We start from the raw sequence: 13174 nt of genomic DNA, 5'->3' as shown, positions 1-13174 counted from the left end.
GGAAACTCAGGGACCACGCCTCCTTCATCTTTATCTCTCAGTACTTATTTTACACTTGGGCATCAGCAAGTGCTTCTAAAAACAAATTATATTCAGTGTGTAAACACTTATTTTGTCTAGATGGAGCTAGAGAGAACCTTTCCACCTCTTGGCCCCCGTTGCTCTATTCTGGTTACATCCCTCGAAAGAGCAGTGCATAGGGAAAGAAGTGTGGGCAGCAATGACCTTTCAACACTGTCTAAGCACATAAGCGAGAAGCAGGGAGATGTGAATTGTGAAATCAGCAATACAAGTGGCCCTTGAATAAAGACATGAAGGAAGTCCTCCTGGGACACTACAGACAGCCAGGGTGAAGCTGTCGTTTGAGATGAGTCTGGGCAAGTACTTTGTTCTTTGATATGGACAGCTCTCCCTCAAAGAGTGGTCCATGGGGAGGCACCTCCCCCATCCTCTGGATCTTATATGGATGGAGCTTTGAAACAGTCAGTGCTAATTTTTGCCTTTCAAATCCCCTGCTAGTACTGTGTTAAAAGAGCAAAAAAGAATTCATGAAATTCAAAGGAATGTCAAAGTGGGACAGATCTATAGCATACACAGTGCATCTCAAAGAATACGTCCTTGGAGCCGTAGAGGTCAGTCTTATGGACAGGGCAGCTGTTTCATGTAAGAATGTATTTACACATGTGTGCCCAGGAGTCTGGTGGGAGGTTCCAACTGAGATCTTGTTCTGCTCTGGAGCCCACACACAGGTCTCCTGGTGGGAGAAACCTCTGTTTTCCAGGGCCGAGTTCAAATAAGAGATCATTCTTGGTGTAAGACTCTGCAATTCCAGGGGTGACTGGAGTTAGGTCCCATACTGTAGAGAGATGTAAGCTGGAGGTCGAGGCCAAACTTCTTTTGGGGAATACAAGAAAGAAAGGTCATTTCCTCACCTCTGCCTTCCCCTGGAGGATGGGAGGGCAAGCATGAATGGGTCCTGTCCCCAAAGTTCAGAGAAGGCAAACCCCCAAATTACTTACCGAATTATGAGTTCTGTCAGAAGGGGTGACATTCCCTGTCCTGGGGAGCAGATACCACACTTCCTGACCTCCCTCGTCTGAGCAGGGCATAGCCAGGCAGAGATGAAGGGCCAAAGACCACACAGGTGCACATCCCTGAGGGGCCCCGAAGATGTACTGAGCCTGTGAATTAGGGTTGCAGATGGTATGTAAGACTGGGGGCCACAGGCTTGCCAGGAACTGCTAGAGTGACGACCATGGAAGCACATTCTGTCGGGGAATGCAGACGTAGGGCCAGCATTCGTGGGGCAGAAGTCGACGGAGTCGTGTCTCTTTATTAAGGACTGTTACCGTTTCCATCTGTAACCACAGAGGGGTCTACAGTTTAGAAGCTACATTAGCGGCCAGGAGTTTACAGAAAGGGGGTAAGTATACTTTATCATAACCAGTCTTCAAGAGAGACTTTCCCCACCCCCTGCCTCTTTCTTCTCAGATCAATGCCAGAGGAGTAACTATTCGAAAGAGGGCCGAGGAGAAAGGCTCCTTCAAGACTAGTCACACCAGCCTAGGCTGGGAGTCGGGGGTAGGGGAGGCAACTTTGAATTAAATACAATATTGAAAATTTCAAAGGCACAGAACGAAGTCTTGGTAACCAGAATGAGACTGTTGTAATTACCAAAAGTGAATTAAAAGTTATAGAATTGGATTGAGATGGCTTAAAGGGAGCCACCGCCCAGTGGGAAAATGGGCACTTTGATAGAAGACAATGGAAAAAAGTCAATTCGCACTTCCTGCTGTTGAGTCAAACCCCTTCCTAAACTAGCTGTGTGTGTGTGTGTGTGTGTGGGTGTGTGTGTGTGTGTGTGGCTATACTCTGCTTTTTCTAGAAGTTATCTAAGGCAACTTTAAAAGATGAGCGAGTGTCTATATGAGGGCAGTCATTTATAAATAACCCAGTACTATGGTTGGTCTTGACTTCGGAACTTGTTTAGAGCATGAACTTTGTCCATTAAGTTTGAACATCACCCAGTTCGTTGCCTTAGCCAGAGGGGGTATAACAAAAATCCCGTCCATGAGAACAACAGCATGGTTGTGGTTACAACATGAGTTAATCATGCTCTTTGTGCGTAGGCTACTGTTATGAATTCATGCTTTTTACCAGTAATGAAAAAGTCCTACAGAAGTCTTTCCCAGATATGGGATTTCCGACACTCTCCCGGATGTGTTTACTGGTGTTATGGGGGTTGGGGGAGGGGGTCAGCTTCCCCTTGGTGGTGCCTCACTGCGTTAGCTGGAGCTGCCTGCTGAAGCTAAGGGAAGAAGCCATTCTGGAGGAGGTCATAACAGTGTTTTTCAAAAAAAATAAATTTAGATCTACAGAAGAAAATAGTACAGAACATTCCCATATACCCTTCACCCAGCTCCCTCTAATGTTAACATCCAACGTATCCATAGTACATTTGTCAAAATTAAGACATTAACATTGGTTAAACTAAGAAATTAACAATCCTTGACTTCCCTGGTGGTGCAGTGGTTAAGAATCCACCTGCCAAGGCAGGGGACACGGGTTCGAGCCCTGGTCCGGGAAGATCCCACATGCCGCGGAGCGACTAAGCCCGTGCGCCACAACTACTGAGCCCGCGTGCCAGAACTACTGAAGCCTGCGCACCTAGAGCCCGTGCTCTGCAACAAGAGAAGCCACCACAATGAGAAGCCCGCGGACCACAACGAAGAGCAGCCCCCGCTCGCTGCAACTAAAGAAAGCCTGCGCACAGCAACAAGGACCCAACACAGCCATAAATAAATAAGAAATGAACAGTCCTATTCCCTGAATACTTTACCCACTTTCTCCACGAATGCCCCTTTCCGTTCCAGCGTTCAATCCAGGCTACCACATGGCATTCCATTATTTCCATAGTTTTGGAGGAGGTAACTTCTAAGATGAGGAGTCTCTTTCTGAAGTCCAGTTCTGTGGCCCTGAACTTGGCACCAGGAGAAAAGGGTGCAGGCGAAGAACGTGCAGTGCAGGTTTTTTAACCTCTCTGCCTGGAGGTCATAAGTCAACCCGAAGTTTCTTGCCTGGGTTGCCTGTGCCCCTCTCCATCTTATGAAGTCACCAAAGACAGATTACTGTGGTTCCCACTGTTTTTATTTGGAATTACCTGGCTAGAGTAGCAAAGTGTCAGGATTCTACCCTGATTAGATTAAGAAGATGCTGAAGCGCCAGAGACAAAACGGCAGCCGCCGGATTTTACGTCATGGCCCCGCCACCGCCCATTCTTTTCCCTTCTTTCTCCTCCCAGCTACTGCTTCTCCAGGCTGGCATTTGCCTCTCTGTTCTCAAATCTGTTTCTGTTTCTTCCTGCTCTTCTCTGTACCCAAGTGGCCAGGCCCTGCAAACTCCATGCCCCTTTGCCAATGGAGAATGATTAGGTTAAGCCCGGGGCGGGGTGGGGGGTGGGGGTACTGGCCGGAGACCAGGGAGCAAAAGGAAGAGAGGTCCCCTCCTTCCTCTCTGCTTTGGGTGGGGGCAGTTCTGGGAGTGGCTGGGCAGCCCTGCATCGTTTCTTCTCCTGCCGGGGCCCTGCCCTGCCTCTGGCAATGCCCCCTCTGCCTTTTGTCCCGCCAGTAGTCAAGATGGTAGCTACTCCCTGCTGTTGCTAACCTCAGAGTTGCTTCAACATCTCCTATGTGGCTTTTAAACTTTTCCAACACCTTTGTAACTAGTTCTCTCTATAAAGGTTCCCCCTATTAAAACTACCTGGGATGGATTCTGTTTCCCTGGCCGGGCTCTAATTGGTTACAGATACCCCAGTCATCGCTTCCTCTTCTTCCTTCCCAGGGACTAGAACAGGAGCTGGGGAGACTAAGCTCACTTATTCTGCTCAAGGGACTTATCATCGCAGGTGGGGAAAGGGCTCCTGGGCTCAGCGGTATAAATGTGGACAGAAAGCTCTATTTTATTCCTCCATCTTAGACTCTTGCCAAGAACCCTCAAAGTGACATGGTGACAAGCACTGGTCTGTATTCCAACAAACCAAGAAATTACTGCATTCAGGTATTTTTCACCTTAAAAATGGTAATTTCACATGATTCTACTTAATAGGAAAAGAAGCAGGTAGGGAATAGATAACAAGTAAATTGCCTGTGATGATTTACAGCCAATAATAAAGCTAATATTTATTGTGTGTTTACTACGTGGAAGGTATCTTAAGACACTTTTTATTTTTTAAGATTTTTTTTTTAATGTGGACTATTTTTTTTAAAGTCTTTATTAAATTTGTTACAGTATTGCTTCTGTTTCACGTTTTGTTTTTTTGGCCGCGAGGCATGTGGGATCTTAGCTCCCTGACCAGGGTTCAAACCCTCACTCCCTGCATTGGAGGGCAAAGTTCCAACCACTGGACGACCAGAGAAGTCCCAAAACACTTTAAACAGTAGTAATGATGGCAAATTCATCTGAGACGTCTGCTCTAAGTGTTTTGTGTGTATATATATATATATATATATATATATATATATATATATATATATATATATATAGAATCGTTTAATCTTCAGAACAACCCTGAAAGGTCAGAACTATTTTAACCCATTTTATGGCTTAGGCACAGAGAGGTTAAATAACTTGCCTGAGGTCACATAGTAAGTGGCGGGGTCAGGATTTGAAGCCAGGGAGCTTGGCTCTGAAGCATGTGCCCTGAACTATGACATCATACATTATCTTGAAGCAGATGTTGTTATATCCATTGTACAGATGGGAAGCTGAGAATTAGAGAGGTTGGACAACTTGCCCTAAGTCACACAGCTAGGATATGCTAAGATGGCATTTGAACCCAGTGCCATCCAACTGCCAAGCATAAATGCTCCAGGCTTCCATGCCACCTCTCTCTCCAGTTTGTCCTGAGAGGTCTCTAACACTCCTCTTCACTGTGTTCTCTTGTCTTTGCCACAAAAGATAATAATGTGCATATTTCATCACATTCCACCTGCACATCAAACTCTTGCCACATTTATTGAGTTTTCCTCCCTGTGACGCCCGGGGGCCTTTCTTGTGTGGAGAACCAATTCAGAAGGAAATTATTGTGGTTTGTGTTAAGACCCCTGCCATGTGAGGGATCTAAGTATCTCTTTTGATCTCAGACCTATTCTCACTCCCTCTACTTACTACTTAAAAAATTGGGCATTTAATAATGACCTTGTTTACAAGTTTATAAGTGTTTTTATGTTATGTTTGTGTAGTGCCAAGAAGCACGGGCATTATTTCTCTGGATAGTAGGCTTCTTTTCTGTTTCTTGGCGACCCAGGGCAGGATCTGTATGACATCTTTCTTTCAAAGATCAGAAATGATAATTTCCAAGATCAAGATGTTAGTACAATCAATGTTGAACTGCTGGGGGTGTAGTATTTAGATTGGCCACAAGAGGGCTCTATTTCTTTGTCCCACTGGTCCATAGCAATAATAGCTTTTGGGGCCACAGATGTGAAATGCTATTCTGGACACAGTAATTAAACCACATTTAGTGCAATTTACCAAAAATAAGTGAAATTGTTTGGTGGAATAATAAACTATATCATTTATTTAACCTCCGAATACAAAGAGGAAGACCTTTTAATAAAATGAATTTATTTTCCAGCAGGCATTCACAGGAATTTCTCCCATTCCTATTTGGATAGCGGCCTTTGAACAATAGTAATTCCATATTAACCTTACTTAAAAATGCCCCCCGCCTCTTTTTTGTAACTGAGTGTCCTAATGAATCTTTCTGAAAAAATTGATAATAACTGAAATGTCACATAATCTTGAGTTTCCTTCTAAGGCTGGATATCAGTCAGGGTCCAGGCAGGAAAACAAAAAACACATTTGAAATTTCAACAGAAGAAATTTAAGATGGAGAATTGATCACACAGATGTGAGAGGGCTGAAGGAACAAAAAGGGACCATCGAAGCAACCAATGTCATTATCGGTGAAAGTAGCAACTACTCTTGGGGCTGAGAAAACAAAGAGAAGGAGGTGGGATTAGCAAAACCTAGGTGCTCCAGGGAAGGGACTTGGTTATGCTTGTACCTGTAAGAGGGTGCAATGAGGCTGCTTTTAGGCAGCGCTGAAACTGGACGGACCCCGTCAATGCTAGGGTGAAGGGTCCCTGTGAGTCAATGTTTGTAGGAGCAGCAGGTCTTCACCCTACCCCAATTCCAGCTTTCTGGTATCCCGCTAGTGTCCCCTATTGGCAGAACATAACCAGGTGCCAGCTGTCAAAAGAGCCATACAGCCCTCACATCACTGAGCAGAATATAGAAAGGTAGCTTTGGAGCACAGATCACTCCCTTGCCTACTCAGCTACTGTACACACTTTCCCAACAGGTTTAAATTTCCATACAAAAATGGTAACTTCTTGCTCTGGCTATAGATGATATCTTTTTCATTAGCTTTTACGACTGAACATGGATGTACTACGTAGTACCTTGGAGAATCCCTTGGGTTCTAGATAAAGGTCTTGTGTTGTAGAAAACTGATGTCTCTTAGTATATAGTCAGGATCCACCAACACAGAGACCCCCTTCTGCCCTTGCTAGTTCAGCAGGAGGGGGAGCCCCCAATGGCCGATTGGCAGAGTGTCAACTTCCAAACCAGTGCAGCAGTTTTGTGTCACCTGGTGGAAGCGTTTCTCCATTATGACATTGGACCTCCGAACCAGAAGAGCCCAAAGTTGCAGGGACAGAAAGCAAAACATGCTGTGAGTGGGTATTAGGTGTCATAGTGAGAAAAGCCACTCCCACTTCCACCCTTGATCCTGGACCTATATGTTCTGGCTTTGGGAGAAACACGTTGGTAACTGATTCAAAGCATATGTGGCATCTTATTAACTAGAACTCTGACCTGCAGGTTATTCTCCCAAACTGAGCTGTAACTGAGTCTTCCACAGGCCACTTCACTTTCTATAAGGCCAGCTACTCCTGAGTGACGGGATACATGGTGAGACCAGTGAATTCCATGGTATGAACCCCATGTCACAATTTTTTTCCCTGAGAACTGAGTTCCTTGGTCAGAAGCAATGCTATGTGGAATGCTATCCATATAAGTAAGGCATTATGCAAATTTGTTGATGGAAGTCTTCGTGAAGCATAGGTTTTGTGATGGCCAGTACACGTCTTTGCGGAGAATAAGCCATTGGATGATAATGTCCTAAAAATCAAGTCAGATCTGTGCTCTATCCTGCCCTTTCCCCTCTTCCATATTTTCTTTTTTGTTTCTAGGTAGGGTTTTCTGTTTATTTGAGGACAGATATTCATGGGCCAAGAGCCTTACTGATGATGAGTCAAGTTTTCACCCTGCCTACATTTCAACATGTGTCTCTGTCAGGAAGAAAATGGGGAAGGACAACAGAGATGAGGTCACACATGCATTTGGCAGCAAATGTTTGCCTGAAGTTGACTTGGTTTCAGCCTCAGTATTTATTTTCCTGAGCATGATGATTTCATGAAAAATGGTTATTCAACACCCATGCACACTCAATTATCACTTATATTTATGCTTTCTCTAAGGAGAGGTATGTAAATGCATTGCTTTCCCTCAAAAGGACTTAAGCAATTTTCTATTTGCTTAATATTGTTATGGCAACACTGTTTATAGTTGATGTTAGTTTTCAAGGTGATAATACCTTCAAAAATTTGTGCCAGGCATTTTTCACAGAACTAGAACAAAGAATTTCACAATTTATATGGAAACACAAAAGAGCCCGAATAGCTAAAGCAATCTTGAGAAAGAAAAACAGAGCTGGAGGAATCAGGCTCCCTGACTTCAGACTATACTACAAAGCTACAGTAATCGAGACAGTATGGTACTGGCACAAAAACAGAAATATGGATCAATGGAACAGGATAGAAAGCTCAGAGATAAACCCATGCACATATGGTCACCTTATCTTTGATAAAGGGGGCAAGAATATACAGTGGAGAAAAGACAGCCTCTTCGATAAGTGGTGCTGGGAAAACTGGACAGCTGCATGTAAAAGAATGAAATTAGAACTCTCCTTAACACCATACACAAAAATAAACTCAAAATCGATTAAAGACCTAAATGTAAGGCCAGACACCATCAAACTCTTAGAAGCAAACATAGGCAGAACACTCTATGACACAAATCACAGCAAGATCCTTTTTGACCCACCTCCTAGAGAAATGGAAATAAAACCAAGAATAAACAAATGGGACCTAATGAAACTTCAAAGCTTTTGCACAGCAAAGGAAACCATAAACAAGACCAAAAGACAACCCTCAGAATGGGAGGAAATATTTGCAAATGAAGCAATTGACAAAGGATTAATCTCCAAAACATACAACCAACTCATGCAGCTCAATATCAAAAAAACAAACAACCCAATCCAAAAATGGGCAGAAGACCTAAATAAACATTTCTCCAAAGAAGATATACAGATTGCCAACAAACACATGAAAGGATGTTCAACATCATTAATCATTAGAGAAATGCAAATCAAAACTACAGTGAGATATCATCTCACACCAGTCAGAATGGCCATCATCAAAAATTCTACAAACAATAAATGCTGGAGAGGGTGTGGAGAATAAGGAACCCTCTTGCACTGTTGGTGGGAATATTAATTGATACAGCCACTATGGAGAACAGTATGGACGTTCCTTAAAAACTAAAAATAGAACTACCATACAACCCAGCAATCCCACTACTGGGCATATACCCTGAGAAAACCATAATTCAAAAAGAGACATGTACCAAAATGTTCATTGCAGCTCTATTTACAATAGCCAGGACATGGAAGCAACCTAAGTGCCCATCAATGGATGAATGGATAAAGAATATGTGGCACATATATACAATGGAATATTACTCAGCCATAAAAAGGAATGAAACTGAGTTATTTGTAGTGAGGTGGATGGACCTAGAGTCTGTCATACATAGTGAAGTAAGTCAGAAGAGAAAAAAAAATACCGTATGCTAACACATATATGTGGAATCTAAAAAATAAAAGAAAATGGTCAGAAGAACCTAGGGGCAAGACGGGAATAAAGATGCAGACCTACTAGAGAATGGACTTGAGGATAAGGGGAGGGGGAATGGTAAGCTGGGACAAAGTGAGAGAGAGGCATGGACATATAGACACTACCAAACATGAAATAGATAGCTAGTGGGAAGCAGCCACATAGCACAGAGAGATCAGCTCGGTGCTTTGTGACCACCTAGAGGGCTGGGATAGGGAGGGTGGGAGGGAGGGAGATGCAAGAGGGAAGAGATATGGGGACATATGTATATGTATAACTGATTCACTTTCTTATAAAGCAGAAACTGACCCACCACTGTAAAGCAATTATACTGTAATGAAGATGTTTAAAAAAAAGAGAGAGCTACGTGCAAGCTAGTTAATAAAATAATCCTCAGCATTCTGTTACAAACAAACAAAGAAACAAACAAAAAATTTGTGCCAATACCAGATCTAGCACTAACCCTGCCTAGTATTTTTACAAGCATTTAAAGAGCTGAAAGTCACTCCACCACTGAACATCTTAGGACTGAAATTATAAGGACCAATTCACAAGACACAGTCCCCAAGCATCAGTCCAAGTCTAGCCGGTCCCTTGGTTTCCCATAGAACAAAGACCCACCTCCTCTCCCTCCACTTGTTGGTTGACTTTTTCACATTTCAATAGCTTATCTGGTGGTCAAATTCTCATCATTCTTATGACTATGGAAAGAGGGAAGATGAACTGTTCTTTAAATATATATATTTGTGCTATTTTTTCAACAAACTTTGAATGAGGACCTACTTTATACTGAGAATTGGGTAGGCACTGAGCATACGTCTGTTATGAGTGTTCTTCCATGTCAGGCCAGCCTCACTGGACCAGGAGGGTGACAGTAAGTGGAACAAAAACCTAATTCCCTGCTTCCTCTGCTCATGGGACCCCAGTCTCATCCTAGTCCCCCCTGGTTTGGGGTGTTCTGTGGGAGTGTCCATGTGCCTGCAAACAGTAGTCTTCCTCTACCTCTCTCCTCTAGGCTGGCATACCTTGCATGGCCTTCAATTCACCCTTCATGACCTCACTCCTGGGGAACATGTAAGGGAGGCACTGGTAAGCCCCGACTGGTGAAACCAGAAAACCTGGCTCTGCGTCAGATTCAAAGGGTTGGGGGCAAGGCCAGAAACAGGAAACCACACTGATGGGGTCAGGAGCTGTGGGAAGGGAAAAGCAAGAGTCCAAATCTTGCCTTGAATAGGGAGTGGAGAAAGGGCTACTACCCAGGATTCTTTCTTTGTTTGTTTAATTAATTAATTAATTAAATTTATTTTTGTCTGCGTTAGGTCTTCTTTGCTGCGCACAAGCTTTCTCTAGTAGCGGCGAGCGGGGACTACTCAGTTGTGGTGCGCAGGCTTCTCATTGCGGTGGCTTCTCTTGTTGCGGAGCACGGGCTCTAGGGGCGTAGGCTTCAGTAGTTGTGTCTCTTGGGCTCTAGAGAGCAGGCTCAGCAGATGTGGCGCACGGACTTAGCTGCTCCGTGGCATGTGGGACCTTCCCAGACCAGGGATCAAACCCGTGTTCTCTGCATTGGCAGGCGAATTCGTAACCACCGCACCACCAGGGAAGCCCAACCCAGGATTCTTCATGTTGCTCATTGACACCTCCTGGGTGTTCCATTCACATAAATCACAGTGTGATTGGCAACAACTCAAGATGTACAGTGCCCAGCCTGTGCAACTGTACTAGCTGTGCTATAACACCTAGTTTGTTTTGTCTTGGGCACTGGTGCTACTCTGGTGCCTGGAGGGCATTACTTGTAGACCAGGATGGGACAGACATACCAGCATCTTCCTCACACTGTTTGTTGTCTTCTGAATCAGAACGTGTGAACTCTTTCCCATGTCAATAGTCTTACCCGCTCTCAGAGCTACCTCTGTGCTTAACCCTTAGTTTTATACCGAATCTATTGATAACCACGTTGCATTTATCTCAGACTTTTTAAAAAGCTGCTTCTTCCTGGAAGAAGGCAATGACGATTCTCCCACTGTGGAGCCCTGAGTTCTCCTTAATACCTGCTTCAGCCCATAGTCCACTTCAACTTGGCTCTCAGCAATTGCCTTTCCTTAATGAGTCTTGTTCTCACCTGCTACACATGTGGAATATTCAGATTAACTCCAATTTCTAGGGCCTTCAGAATTTTTTCCTCAGTATCAGCATTCAACTTCTAGCTATATAGCTCTCCCATGAGGCTATTTGATTCTTCATGCAACCTGACGCCCCCAACCCTTTATTCAGGTCCTATAGTAGTCATTAGGCCAGCTCACAATTGTGTCGTCCTTCCAGGCACACGGTAGGATTGCGCTTACCCACCCTCTTAGGAGTTCCGTGTGCGTGTGACTTGTTTGGTCAATCAAATCTGAGCAGATATGACACTTTTGAGCAGAGCCTTTAGAAGTTGGGGCATGATATGTCATGCCCCTTTCCCCTGATGAGATGACCAAAAAGATATGCGTCATGGTGAAACCAGGGGTATCTGAGTCCTTAAATGACAAATGAGAGCCTGCCTGACAACTGTGTTGGACCTGTAACCTGAGGAAGAGATAAACTTGGGTTGTGTGAAGAAACTAAAATTTTGAGGTTGTTTGTTATTGTAACAGAACCTTACCTATCCTGACTGACACCAAGTCCCCAAAGGTCTGGAATCACAATGACTGCACACAACTCAAGCCTTTGTGCTCTACCCTCTACCAAACCAAGATGGTGGTCCAGAAAACAGCCAAGTGAAGGTGATGGTAATTATCATCTCCTAAAATCGTTGCTCAGCTGCACCAGCTTCACTTCTACCATCTTGAGAGAGATCAACAGGCAGATCTTTGAAGCTGCGATCGACACAGTGATGTGACTGCAGTGAGGGAGAAAAGAAGGGCAGTGGCACGCTGCCTTGCGGCCCTAGCTTTGTATAACAGCTAACCTGTTACCAAAGGGCGTTAGTGGTTCACCTGAGCCAGAACAGTGGGACTCTGGCTCACTCTCTGGAATGACGAGATGACCCCTGGGGGCAGGGATATAACAAAAGTGCCAAAGCTGGAAAGGGTGACTATGCCCAGGGTTTCTTATTTGTCTCCATTGCTCCCAGTCTTTACTTTTTACTGGTCCCCAGATGGGGAACATGATGTTCTCAACCAGGTATGGCATTTGGAGATTTATGACTATAACCAATGGATCTGTTTAGTTAACATTGCTAAGTTGACAAACTTGAATTTAGAGCCCTGCCCTTCTGAATTCTTAGCCTCTAAATATTCCCTACCCTATTGAGGCTCCTTCTGGAAATGTTGGCTCTCAAACAGCCTCTCTTGAACTCTCATTAGCTCATAAGTATGTCAACAAACAATATTTCAGCACCTCGTCACTGTGCACGTCATGCGAGAGGCACTGGGGGTAGAGAGATGGCAAGGAAAGGTCACTGACTTACAGCTTCGTGCTGTGCTGAGAGATCATGGCCCACGGGCCCAGTCCAGCCTGCCGCAGGCGTGGTAAATAGAGTTTCCTGGAACACAGCCATGCCCATTCACTTACACACTGTCTGGGGCTGCTTTGGGACAACCTCTGTAGAGGCTGATACTTGCAATGGAGACGGTGTGGTCCACAAAGCCTAAAATGTCTACCATCTGGTCCTTTTCAGAAGAAGTTTGCCCACTCCTCTCTAGTGGACTATTGGCCTTCCTAAAGGAGTTTGCACTCTAGTCGCATTCTCCTAAAGGCCGATTCTGTGAGATTCAAGGGGATTACGTTACTGGAGGAAATTCAGGCAGTAGGGAGCTATTTTGAGGGAGGAAGTCCTGTCTAGCTGCTGTCAAGCCCTACCCTTTAGGCAGCTGCCTTCTCCATCGGTCCAGGAAAGTGGAGTGCTATTTCCAAATCCCCGTGCAGAGCGGCGAGCACAGGGAAGGAGAGGCAGCTTTTGCAGCTGCGGCTGGTCCCACGCAGGAGGAGGTGAAAGCACCCTCTCTGTGTGCCTCCAAGAGGGCCCTTGGCTTCAACGTGGCTACAGAGAGGAGCCAAGTTTGCCTTCTTTGCTCCGCTGGGTTTTCTGATGACGACAGAATGAACGATTTGCAAGGGCCAAGGGAAGGCTTCATGCATAGCTCTCTCTACACAGGCACAGATATAGGGGATGGAAC

General features: G+C 44.7%; 1 pseudogene across 1 annotated transcript in view; it reads right to left on the bottom strand.

Annotated features, from left to right (window-relative positions):
• The window catches only part of LOC307185492 (mitochondrial-processing peptidase subunit beta-like), a 50019-nt pseudogene extending 37358 nt beyond the window's left edge, over window positions 1-12661 (bottom strand). The window contains exon 1 of the transcript in view: window positions 12570-12661. The product of the transcript in view is annotated as a mitochondrial-processing peptidase subunit beta-like (transcript). The remainder of the gene's footprint in view (window positions 1-12569) is intronic.
• Window positions 12662-13174: the final 513 nt, after the last annotated feature.

This window comes from Stenella coeruleoalba (genome assembly GCF_951394435.1).
Source record: "Stenella coeruleoalba genome assembly, chromosome: 4".
Taxonomy (NCBI): Eukaryota; Metazoa; Chordata; class Mammalia; order Artiodactyla; family Delphinidae; genus Stenella; species Stenella coeruleoalba.
Note: the sequence above shows the minus strand (reverse complement) of the source record. Positions and strands in the feature narration are given on the sequence as shown.